Below are 12,154 nucleotides of genomic sequence, written 5' to 3'. Positions count from 1 at the left end.
TCTTGCATTCCCATTGTTTTCAATGGGATTAAAAACTAGTAAAACCTATATACTGCCAATTTACATAGTGGAGAAAGTGCTCCAGATTTCAAAACACAATTTCAATGCGTTTTTAAAAAGTTGCATGTTTCTAAAACATGTCAAATTAGAAATCTGAACAGCATTTATTTTTAAGGTTACTCTCTTTGTTAAGGCTATTTTGGAGACCATGCAGAACACAGAAGGGTGGTTTTAGGTATGGTACCCTCATCCTAAACTATTATGAAAGTAATCTACTTGTTACTGAATTTTTCCAACAAGTTTCATTTCTGGTAAAATATCTTTGCTTAGTCTTTACATTCTACTAAAGGCAGTCTATTACATGGAAGGTTTTTAATGTTATCAGTGTGATTTGTTAAATTGATGGAATCTGAGCTATTCTATTCAGAACTGATGTCCCAGTTTTAACTTTATTTTAAGAGTATGGTGAGATAAGAAGGCTATAGGTCAGATATGTTTTACACTGTTGGTTCCATGCTGTGCAATAATCCTTGACTTAAATCAAACCAAACAGTAGAGTAGAGCTAGATTTGATGCTCCCTGCATAAATGGATCCCTTGTCTGTAAGGGGTAACTCTCAGGTCTCATTGCTGTTGATACAAATTAGTGGAAATTTGTCTGTAGGGATCAAGTGCCAAAATGGCTACTTTGGACAAGATCCTCGGGGAGGTCATTAAAAATAGATTTTACTGGTTGTATTTTGTGGAAGAAGAATAATAATTGTGATTAAATACAGAACTTAAATTCTTGAACTTTTAAATATTATTAAAATAATACATTGCAGATTATGTATTGAAGCACAGATTTACTAATATATACATGTGATTTTAAACTATAGTACATTAAATATGGTAATAAGTGTAATTCACTGTATATCATATTACATCACTTTGCCCAGATCACTCGTTCACCAAAAATCCCAGCTATAACTTTATCATTTATTTCTGTCTGATAATACCCTCTTGTTGTCACTCATATTCCTGTTTTTTTGCATGTGGAGTGTTGTCACTAGGATCTCAATAAAGTGATTGTGTCTGTGTGTGAACATTTCTTAATATGACCATCTGAACTTTTGTTTTTAAACACCATACGACTGTAGACTTCGTCCTTCCAAACTTGGGTTGGGTATGGAGATAACCTTTTGAGGTATATGACACCAGGGCGAATTACTTCATTACAGGTCAATCACTGGTAGTAGTACTGTGAGGAATTTGAGGTGATGAATTCAGAGTATCATACAAGAAGTGTATTGGGGAAATCTTAAAGTATATTGGTAGTTATTTATACTAAATGAGCTGACTAACAAGACTGTATAGACTTTATCATCTTGTTCCTGTCATAACAAAGACACCCATTCAGATTCTCTTTAAATGGACAATTATCAAAATTGATAAAATTGCAACAGTCATTTAAAAATAAATTAGACCTCTACAACAATTGTAATTCCAAATGATTGGCTTTTTAAGGAGAAGTTCATATTTGAGTGAAACCGTCTGGCACATGGGACTGATGCCCCCTTTTTGGCAGACAAACTAAAAATGACAATAACAAGAAACATACTTCTTTAATTTATTGCTAATACTGCACAAACTTCCGTGCTTTTGTTGGAAATCTATTGTTTTCTACTAGATGGGTTATTACACGCATTAAAGCAAAGCTGCCGTTCCTTAGTGAAATGGAGGGTAATTATATGAATGCAACACTTTTTGTTAGGAGGAGGTATTGTGTTGTACTTTCTCCTGATCAGAAAAGTTAATTATGACACAATAACTAATGATGCAAACATATGAATATGCTTTTGGAATTGTGTTGACATAACCTGTAAGAGTGAAAAAGGAAAGAGCAATTTGACAGTTTGATGCAAAATTGCTCAATTGAAGCTGCATTTCTCTAATTTCATTATGCAGATAAAGTGATGGTGCCCTTGAAGAAAAGTATAACGAAGTCTGTAATGATTGTGTTCTGAGGAGTTAAAGTTTGTGTTTGCAAGCAAGAATCTTGCTTGTTTAGCAATCATAGATGATCATTCACTACAATACTGTCACAAATCATTTCATCCTCTTATTGGCACTTGGTCTTGATGAACCCATAATAGAAATAATGCACTGTGACTTCACCATGGTGCTTCAACCTTAATGATTGACAGTCAGGCTTATTTATGCAATGTAAACAGATGGCGAGCATCCATTAAAACTTCACATTTACTGCAATTAATTCCATTCTGTTCGGCTATAATTGACTTTTCCCTCTCAATAAAAATCTGGCAAATGCAACTTCAAAGGGTAAAATAATGTTGCAACTTACAATTATCTTTATGGAGAAATTCAATCAAAAGTTACCACAGATTTGGCTAACAGGAGATCTTTGTCCTCTAAACCACTCTAAGGTGTTTATAGCCTTATTAACTGAGGGGAAAGGAGCTACTGCTTCTAAAGACCCTGCAGTTACACCAGCATGGAATCCATTTCTGGAGAAGGGAATATTTTGTACCCGTATAATACTCCACATAGGGAACTGTCCCATATAGCATGTCTGCGGTTGTTTTCTTTGATGGTAGGCAGATTATGTTTATAAGCAGAGCTGTCTATGATCCATTGCCAACTTTGACAAGTGGATTTGCATAACGAACATGGCACAGTAATCAATACTAGGCCAAAAAAGAATCTCAGCAATGAGCAGTACCAATCATGTATATCAGTGGATTGTGTCAGGTATCAGTCCATCATCCACAAGTGAGAATACATCTGAGTATTTAGAAAAAAAATTCTGATATTTTTCAGCACTTTAATTGTAAAAATAGATCCTATAGATAGGTGTGATATCGTCTATTACAACTCTTGAATCTGACCAACTGACATATAGTCATAATACATCATTAATTTGTTATGGAATTAAGTCAACAACAGGATATCTATCTATATAATATATTAGAAGTGTGTGCAGACATCACATTTTTATCAACTTTTTCCATTGTAAATTCCTATTTCCACATTTATGAGGCAAGCTGTCAATGTAAGTTCCTCACACTGTAATTACACCCTCCTGCAAGTGGAGGTGCTGTACCCTGGTCCAGTTAAGCCCTGCCCTCTCCAACCTGAAGACTATACTTGGTCTTAATTCCCTAATACATATCAACCACATTCTGTCCAAAATTGTATTATGCAGACATGGAGGAAGATATGGTTGGTTCCGTTGGAATCATCTAGTCTTTTCTAGGTTTAACATCTTTTTCATCAGATAAAAATGCCAATGTCAATGTATCATCAGAAAATAAGAAGCACTGTGCATTATTGCATTGCAGTTGATTATTTCAGTGGATTTTCATTGCAATGATCTGTACAACATAACCACACATTTCTACATAGCGAATCCTTCTGAAAAGTTCTATTGTAAGGTTACAGTAATATACAAACAGCTTTATATTAAAACAATAATATAATCTACCAAATATCTCTATTCTATTTGGTAGAAGAGATGGACAGTTAAGCTTTGTAAGAAAGCTGGTGCTTGACTTAATTCACTTGCCTATTTTCTGGACATAGCAAAAGAAACTGCAGAAGACCGATTGGGACCTAGCTGAGTACTGATATTTTAACTGAATGTGTATTGTACAATTTTATTGAAAACTAGCAATGGTCAAGTTGAAACATACCTTTTGTTGTATCAAGAGATGATTCTTAGAAGTATAGAAGAACAGATGGAAGTGCAGGCACGTTTTATATTTTAAATCCCCAGGCACAAAATACATCCCTCTTTGTCGTGAATGTTTTGTATAATTAGGAGTGAAAAGAATTGAACTAATATTTCACAACAAAAATGCATTTTGTAAAATTTGCTAAAGAATGGTTTTAAGAGTCAAAGCACAAAGCACAAAGCTCCTGTTCAAACTTGATTTTCTTCCAAAGACTTGCTGTTGCTTTCAATCACATTATTGGATGAAATGCTTTATGTAGTGATGGAGCACACTTATTTTAAGGGCAAGGAAATTACTGCCTGGGGGTCAGTGGCACCTTAGCTAGCACCCCATCTGTTGGCTAACTACAGTGATACTGACCAAGGCATCGGAGAAACCTGAAGGACAAATAGGGAGAGCAAAAATGGAAGCAGTTTGAAACAGTGTAAATATGGCACTTTGAACAATCTTTGGCTTTACACTGCATAGATTGTAGCTGTGTTTTTGTGCTATACATTTCTCCCTTTTTTTTCAAAGGGAATTTGTGTGGTCTAACTTTAAATCCATGGGTGGTCTATTTCTTTTGACTGGGCATTTTGTAACTGTGCATCTATTACCCTTTACTATTTTTCCCCAAAGCTTTTGATCTGAGAGCAATAGTTTCTTCTGGTCTAAAGGCACACTTATTACTTATTGTCAAGTGGTGGGAGGAGGGAAACGTCCATGCAGGTCCTTTTTTTTCACTTTGACTAATAACACTATTGAGTTTCAAATGTGTCCTAATGCTATTTTAGATTCTAATGCATATTACTTCTATTGATTCTCTATTATAATGTAAGAATCTTGATTTTCTGAAGCAAATATTGTAAATAAATAGTTCCATAATTACCAAGGGACCTGGGAGATAACCAAAGAGCTTTGTCCAAGCTGTGTCTGGTTTTGGCAGCAGCTGTGTATAGGTCCATTCGATTGAAAAACAGTTTGCCTCTTACCTCAAGCACCTGCTGGGGGGTATCATTGGCACAAAGGGACGCTTGTCTGCTGTTCACTGTTGTTTCATAGGGTAGGCATGCTGATTACAGAATTGGCAGATGAGCCACTGTAGACAGATCAATGATGCCTCATTTCAGAGTGATTGGCAGTAATTGTCACTTTTTTCTTTGTGCAAGAGTGTGAATGCCATTTTGTAGTCTTCTATTCTGCTGATTATATAGCTAACAAGATGAACTCACTTTATCAAGTTGATGGCGAAGGTTGAAGGCAGAAGCTGAGTAATGAGCAAGTATTGGCGGCTGCATTCAAGTGCAGAAACTGCAGGGATGTTGGGGTATAGACTTATCAACATGTCAAATCCAGCTGTATTTTTTGTGTTTAGATTAACAAAATGTTTCTTACTTTTCAGTGTTAAATTTTATTTGAATCTTTTATTTTTTCCCCCATTTATCCTATTCTGTTGGATAAAGTGAAGAATAATAGGGAAACAGGCCTGGTACATTTAATGTGCAAGTGATCACTGTGAAGGTAAAATAAACAAAACCTTTTCACACCACTCCTGTTACACAGAACACTAATATACAGCTTGTAGCTAGGTGCTGTTCAGTTTCTGAACTGGAGGGAGAGTCACTAAACTGCCCTCAAACAATTAGTTTTGAGATACTTTTGCATTGTTGCGCTGGTTTCTGGAGAATGTAACTAAACTGGCACCTGATGCTTACTTTTCTACTTGCTACCATACCAACAAGCCAGTAAATCCAGTGGCAGCTCAAGAGGCTCAGGAAACATTGACTCTCTGCTCCTGCCAGAAGGTAATTTGGACCATTTTTATTTGTAAGCGCAGCCAATGTTGGAAGGACTGCCATTTGTCATTGGCTTGTTTGTATAACCGAAAAGTATCTTCAGAGGTGCTTTTAATGGAAGCCCAGGAACTCAGCCAGGAATAGGGCTGATAGTGCAATCTGTGATCAAACCATATCACGATTACAATTACAAATTGTTTATTTCAGGTCAAGACTCCTTTGTTTAAAGTATTTTTCTGTTCTCATCTCCTCCCTCATCACATGCTATCCCTAGTCAAGAAGGTGGCTGAATCTCCATTAAAACTCATTTGGCCACCATAAGGTACATGACAGCAGTGACTTTTCCTCTGATCTTTTTTCCCTTCCTTTTTTACAGAGAAGTGCTTGGCAGCCCCATGGCAGAAAGGCTGCAATCAGAAACTCTGCAAATGGGTGATGGTTGCTTTGAACTCTTGTCCCACTCACTGTTTTACAGACATGGTTGGGTCCCCACATACTGTGTCACTACAACCTAGTGCAACATACTTTTAATGTGATATGATAGCACACTGCATTGGTGCTGTAATGTAGTGTGTGATAGAGAGGTAGGATGGTGATTCAAGCCTGGCATTTCACCAAATATTAAATTCCCAGTCTTGGTCACCTTATGGAGGGCGGTACAGAGTGAGGCTAGGTGCTTCTCCATAGGTGTACCTGCTTACAGTCAGTTGCACTATATCACTTGCTGAGGGATGGGAGCAGATCACTTGCCTACTTGGTTCATTGAGGATTAGGATGGAAAAAGATGAATGAAGAAAATCCAGCTTTCCTTAAGCTTAGAAAATGCAAATCATCTCACCATGAAAATTAGGGTCAACAGAACAGAGGCTTGTTAGGCTGTATAAGAATTTTTAAAAATTGTAGTGCCTAAACCTTCAAAGCTTGAGCTATCATTTTGGATGGTGAGGAGAGGACTGTTTTGGGTGGGGTTGAAATAAAAGTGAACTAGAGCATGGTTTTGAAGCTGAAATGTCAGACCTGAATGGGGTGGTTAAATCTTCAAAGCTCCAAGGGAAAAGCCAATTGTGTTTTTGGTGGTTGTCAGCCATTGCTTTAAGGTATCAAACTTTGAAGTGCAAGGTTCACAGATGCTGTATCTTAAAGCAACATGACAAAAGTATTAGCATTTCAAAATTAACACAACCAAAAATGCTAGTAGCTGAATTGATAAAAGTAACATTTCCCTAATGGCTTTTTTTTCCCAATGAAGAGGTTTTTCACCAATTATAGAATTCCAATTTAAAAATTATGTTTAGCACTTAAAGAAAGAAAAAAAAGAAAGACTTGCATTTAGACAGCGCCCTTCACGACCTCAGGATATCCCAAAGTGCTTTACAGCCAATGAAGTACTTTTGAAGTGTAGTCACTTGTAATGTAGGAAGTGGTTTTAAGGTGTGAAGTATTATGTAACATGATGATGTTTTAGTAAAAGATGCAAAATTTTTAAATTTATTGATCAGGCATTTAGGTAATTTATTTTCATAGTATTTAGTTATAACCACCATTATAGTTATCATTGCAGTGTATTTTAGTTTAAGTGTAAAGGAGCAAAATGCTGATGACATATTTAAAACATAAAGGACGAGCTTGTGTTTGGATCATGTTAACAACAGAAAATGCACAGAGAGCTGCTCAGTGGGATGTAAGCTGCTTTATGCTAATGATGCCTTGTTCTGGAGATAGGCCAATGTAAATTGTGCAGCTTATCAGACAAGCTTGGCTACAGGCCTGGAGCAGTGCTGGAGATTGGAAAAAGACCCAGGTCAATGCCTTGAGTGCCAGCTGTGCCCAATATATGATAAATATGTTCTGTCAATTGGGTCTGGCCCTGATGACATTAAAATGTCACCACAAGACTAATCTGCTGATGACAATTTTGTTTTAGAATTTGATGTCATAATGTCTAACTATGGTGTGGATCTTGGTTGTCCATGAAGATTCCAGGTTCAGTCCTTGCTCTTTGCTGAGTTAGCTAATCTATAGCAGGTTGGCAGTACTGCTGCTACAATTGGCTTCCTGCTCCTGGGCGAGGGAGGAGGAAGATGAGTTGGGGTTCCCATTCCTGATCACTCTCCTGTGACTCTTGCCATATGGATATTGGGTAAGGGAAGCAATGGGCTTGGTTGTGATGCCCTCAATGGTTGAATATCTTGCCAGCACTTGCTGTTCAGATTCACACGTGAAGAATGGCCATTTTAAATGAATAAGGCCAAGTTGAGACCTGGCCTTTCTTATCACTGCTACTTGCTTTCCCTGACTCTATTCGGCCTTTATCAGGATTGCATTTGCAAAAGATGGGGAAGAAAAAAAAGAGAGAGAAAATACACACAGAAAAGTGGAGGGGGAGAGAAACAAAGTGAGCGGTAGGGAAATATGGAACTACTTAGCATTAATAAGTGGGATTTCATCCTAAGCTGCTGCAGCAAGCAGTCTTGCAGCACAAACTTAACATTCTGAGGACATCACTCTAACTTTTATTTAATATGATAAATCCTGAGCCGTGTCAACTTTAAACATTGGGCCTGAAATGCCCCGGGGATTCATGTCTGCCTCCTGCTGTAACTCCAGCAGAAGACCGGAGGAACCCCAAGGAAATAGTGGGGCGGAGATCACGTCTTATAAAAGGTAGATGAGATACCAGGTAATATAAGCATGGTCACTATGATCTCCTAGATTAGTTCCAATTGCCTAAGAAGGTCGAAGAGGAATTTTCCAGATTTGTTTTCCCTAATTAGGTTTTTATCTTTTTTTGCCTCTCCCAGGAAATTACTTGGCTGCTGGTGTGTAGAGGGTGTCTAATTATGATGCTTTAGGCTTGAAGGACCGAATGGTCTTTCCTGCCCGATATTTTCATATATTCGTATGTTTCTTTACTTAGAGTTTCCTTAATGCCTTGTAAGGGGCAGAACTTCCATCCACCCCTTACAAGGCAAGTGACAGGGAGTGGGGCCAGAGGTGTGAAATTCCTAACCTGGGAGTTCCTGCTCCGAAGTCTACAAGAGGACCCGGTGTTGCAGAGGGAGCTGCTACATCTTGTGAGATAAGGTGTACCGGCCCCAAAAAGGTTTATGTGGGGCCCCACCATTGGGCTCCAGGCCAGGCAAATGGTCCAAACCCCCAAACAATTTTTTTAAAAAAGCATTTAAACAAAGATTTTTGCTTGACTGGTCCTCTTGCTCAGGGAGCTGAGACGAGAATAGCCAGAATTGGGAGATGGGGGTTCTGGACAACATCATCCCCCCACTCCACCCTCCACCATAGGTAAATAAACCTGGGATTTTCATGGGAATGGGCAGGTGGGCACGGGATGTGCCATAAAGTGGCGCTTGCATCTGCCCGTCCCATGCTAATAAGGTGCCTTCCTTGCAAACTCAGGCAGGGGCAGTGCTGGAGGGCACCGTCAGGCATGATACCATTGTAACCACTGGGATCATGACCTGAGCAATTTTGAGGCCATTTGGGAAATTTTAACCACCCCCACGACGGGTGGGAGAGGGTCAGGTTTATGCAGGAGTTAAAGAGAGGCGGGAGCTGAGATCCAGCAGGTAAGTGCTTTTTAGAGCACTGCATGTGGGCCAGGAGGAGCAGGAGTGCCCACCCAGCCCCCCAAGCAAATCGTATGCTGAGATCTTCCCCTCCCTCCTCGCTGCCATGCTCCAAGCTCCCCACCATGCCCCGATCTTAACCAATTGCCGGGGACTGTCCCAAACTGTGGCCTTTTACCGCTGACATTCGCAGCCGGCCAGTCTCTCAATCTGGCCGGTTGCCGGGTGGGAAATGGAGTAAAAAAGATGCCAATGAGGTCCTGCCGTTAAATCTGGCAGCACCTCTGCCTTCCTGGCATTTCCGGGTTTCCCGGCTGCAGACATACACCCCCGCTCCCTCCCCGCCTCCCTGTAAACATCGAGGCCATTGTCTCTGAGTCACTCCAAATATGGTAGTTTCTGAAACTAGTTCAGTATTTGTGGCTATTAAAATAACATTATATTCTCAAAAATAAAGTAAATCAGATCACTAAGCTTGGCTGTGTGATGAATATACACTGCTATGTTAGTGCAGGAAAATAAAGATACATCTATCTCCTAATACAGAGTAATGAGAAGATTTCGTGTAATAAAATGCAAAGCTTCTTTAAAGCTTATCAAACCCCATATGTAGTTTATATTAATTGCATCCCAGTATTTGGAAGGGATTAGTTCCAGCTGCTGATGTACTGTATTGATGGATGGAAGTGTTTGTTGGATGCAGCAATCCTCAATAAGCCCTCTCGCTTGGTACCTCCCATATATTTTGACATTAATTGAATTAGCTGTCTTTGAAAATAAAACTGATGTAACTCTTATCTTTCCTTTCCTGTCGCTGCCTTGGGACAGGAATTTCCAGTGCACTAAAGCTGTGTTTATACTACAGGTTCATGCAGGATTTTTTTGCCACTCTTCTCCTGAAGGCACTGCATCATACTGACGTAGGGTTTCATAGGCACCTGATGCCCTCTGGTATCGTAATCACGTGGCTATTCTTGATGTGTGAGCCCAGCCAATGTCTCCGTTGGGCCTGATCCTGTACTCGCCTGACATCCACACTCACACCCACATTTTAGCAAGAGTCACTTGATAGAGATCAGAATGTTTTTTTTCTCTTCCCAAGAGAACTGAAGACAGTTGCTGTCCTGGTTGAGATCAGCGACCTCAGCACAGCTCAGGTACGTCTCCCGGAATTCGGATTCCCTGCACTTCGACTCCATTTCTAATCACAAAATAATCGCGTTTGATTCAGATTTACTACTTCCTTCAAACATACGCCTTGTACATGATGTCGATAGTTTGATTTCAATTTTTGCAAATACATCATTTGTTCAGCATTCTTTCAAAAATGACTGAACTGCCGTTGCAGTAATCCAGTTAATAACACCAATCTAACTGTATACAGAGATCATGGGTTGGATGTTTTAAGCATTAGAACTCAACCCATTGTTGTGGAGAGCATTGGAAAAGGCATAATTTACACAAGTTTTAGAACTGACAGAACGAAATGTTCAGCTACATCTCCTTTAATCTGCTAAGGAAATTCAGCAGTTGGAGGTTTACAAATGTTCCTTCTGCATGGTCATTGTATAATATGAATTTCAGATAAAATCCCTTGAAGACTAAGGCACTGACCACTTGCACAGAAATATTGATCTGTGGCTTTTACTAATTAGTTTATTGATTTTTTGGTTGTTATCTGGGAGTTATTGTTCAGCCATGAATTGTCAAGTACACTAGTAGAAGAATATCCTGTTCAATTTTCTGATAAAATCTGTTGTCTATAATCTACCAAATCCATGTTGTTTGACTATATTTTTCCTCCCATAAGCATCATGGTGCTTTCATTAACTTGCAAGAAGTCTAGGAATTGCCCTCTTACCCCTCTGATTTTCTTCCCTTTCATCTCTCCTTTCCTAAAGGTGGAGACTTAATGTTGGGATGATGTTTCATGGATGCCAATATCCCTCCAGTACAATGCGGCCCTTTTTCTTAGAATCATAGAATAATACAGCACAGAAGGAGGCCATTTGGCCCATCGTGCCTGTGCCAGCTCTTTGGTAGAGCTGTCCAATTAGTCCCACCCCTTGCTCTTTCCCGGTAGTCCTGTAAATTTTTTCCCTTAAAGTATTTATCCAATTCCCCTTTAAAAGTAGGTATTGAATCTGCTTCCACCACCCTTTCAGGCAGTGCATTCCAGATCATAACAACTGGCCATGTAAAAAATTTTTCCTCATGTCGCTTCTGGTTCTTTTACTAATCACCTTAAATCTGTGTCCCCTGGTTACTGACTGTTCTGCCACTGGAAACAATTTCTCCTTATTTGCTCTATCAAAACCATTCATGATTTTGAACATCTCTATGGAATGCCTCCTAGGTTACTGAGGGAAGTATGGGTGGAAATTACAGAGGCTCTGGCCACAATCTTCCAATCCTCCTTAGGTATGGGGATGGTGCCGGAGGACTGGAGGATTGCAAATGTTACACCCCTATTCAAAAAAGGGGAGAGGGATAAACCCGGCAATTACAGGTCAGTCATCCTAACGGTGGTGGTGGGGGGGAAACTTTTAGAGACAATGATCTGGGCCAGAATAAATTGGCACTTGGAAAACTATGGGCTAATAAATGAAAGTCAGCATGGATTTGTTAAAAGAAAATCTTGTTTGACTAACTTGATTGAATTCTTTGATTAAGCAACGGAGAGGGTTGATGAGGGTAGTGTGGTTAATGTTGTTTATATGGACTTGCAAAAGGCATTTGATAAAGTACCACATAATAGATTTGTTAGCAAAATTAAAGCCCATGGGATTAAAGGGACAGTGGCAGCGTGGATACAAAATTTTCTAGGGGACAGAAAGCAGAGAGTAGAGGTAAACGTTAGTTTTTCAGACTGGAGGAAAGTATACAGTGGTGTTCTCCAAGGATCAGAATTAGGACCACTGCTCTTTTTGATATATATTAATGACCTGGACTTGGGTATAGAGGGTATAATTTCAAAGTTTGCAGATGATATGAAACTCGGAAATGTAGTAAACAATGTGGAGGATAGTAACAGACTTCAGGAGGACATAGATGGACTGGTG

General features: G+C 39.2%; 1 protein-coding gene across 5 annotated transcripts in view; it reads left to right on the top strand.

Moving 5' to 3' along the window:
- Positions 1-12,154, top strand: part of celsr2 (cadherin, EGF LAG seven-pass G-type receptor 2) — a 229,031-nt gene that overhangs the window by 3,965 nt on the left and 212,912 nt on the right. The gene's annotated exons all lie outside the window — the stretch shown is intronic.

Source organism: Heptranchias perlo, chromosome 27 (assembly GCF_035084215.1).
Source record: "Heptranchias perlo isolate sHepPer1 chromosome 27, sHepPer1.hap1, whole genome shotgun sequence".
NCBI lineage: Eukaryota > Metazoa > Chordata > Chondrichthyes > Hexanchiformes > Hexanchidae > Heptranchias > Heptranchias perlo.
The sequence above is the reverse complement of the archived record's forward strand: the minus strand, read 5'-3'. Positions and strand labels throughout refer to the sequence as shown.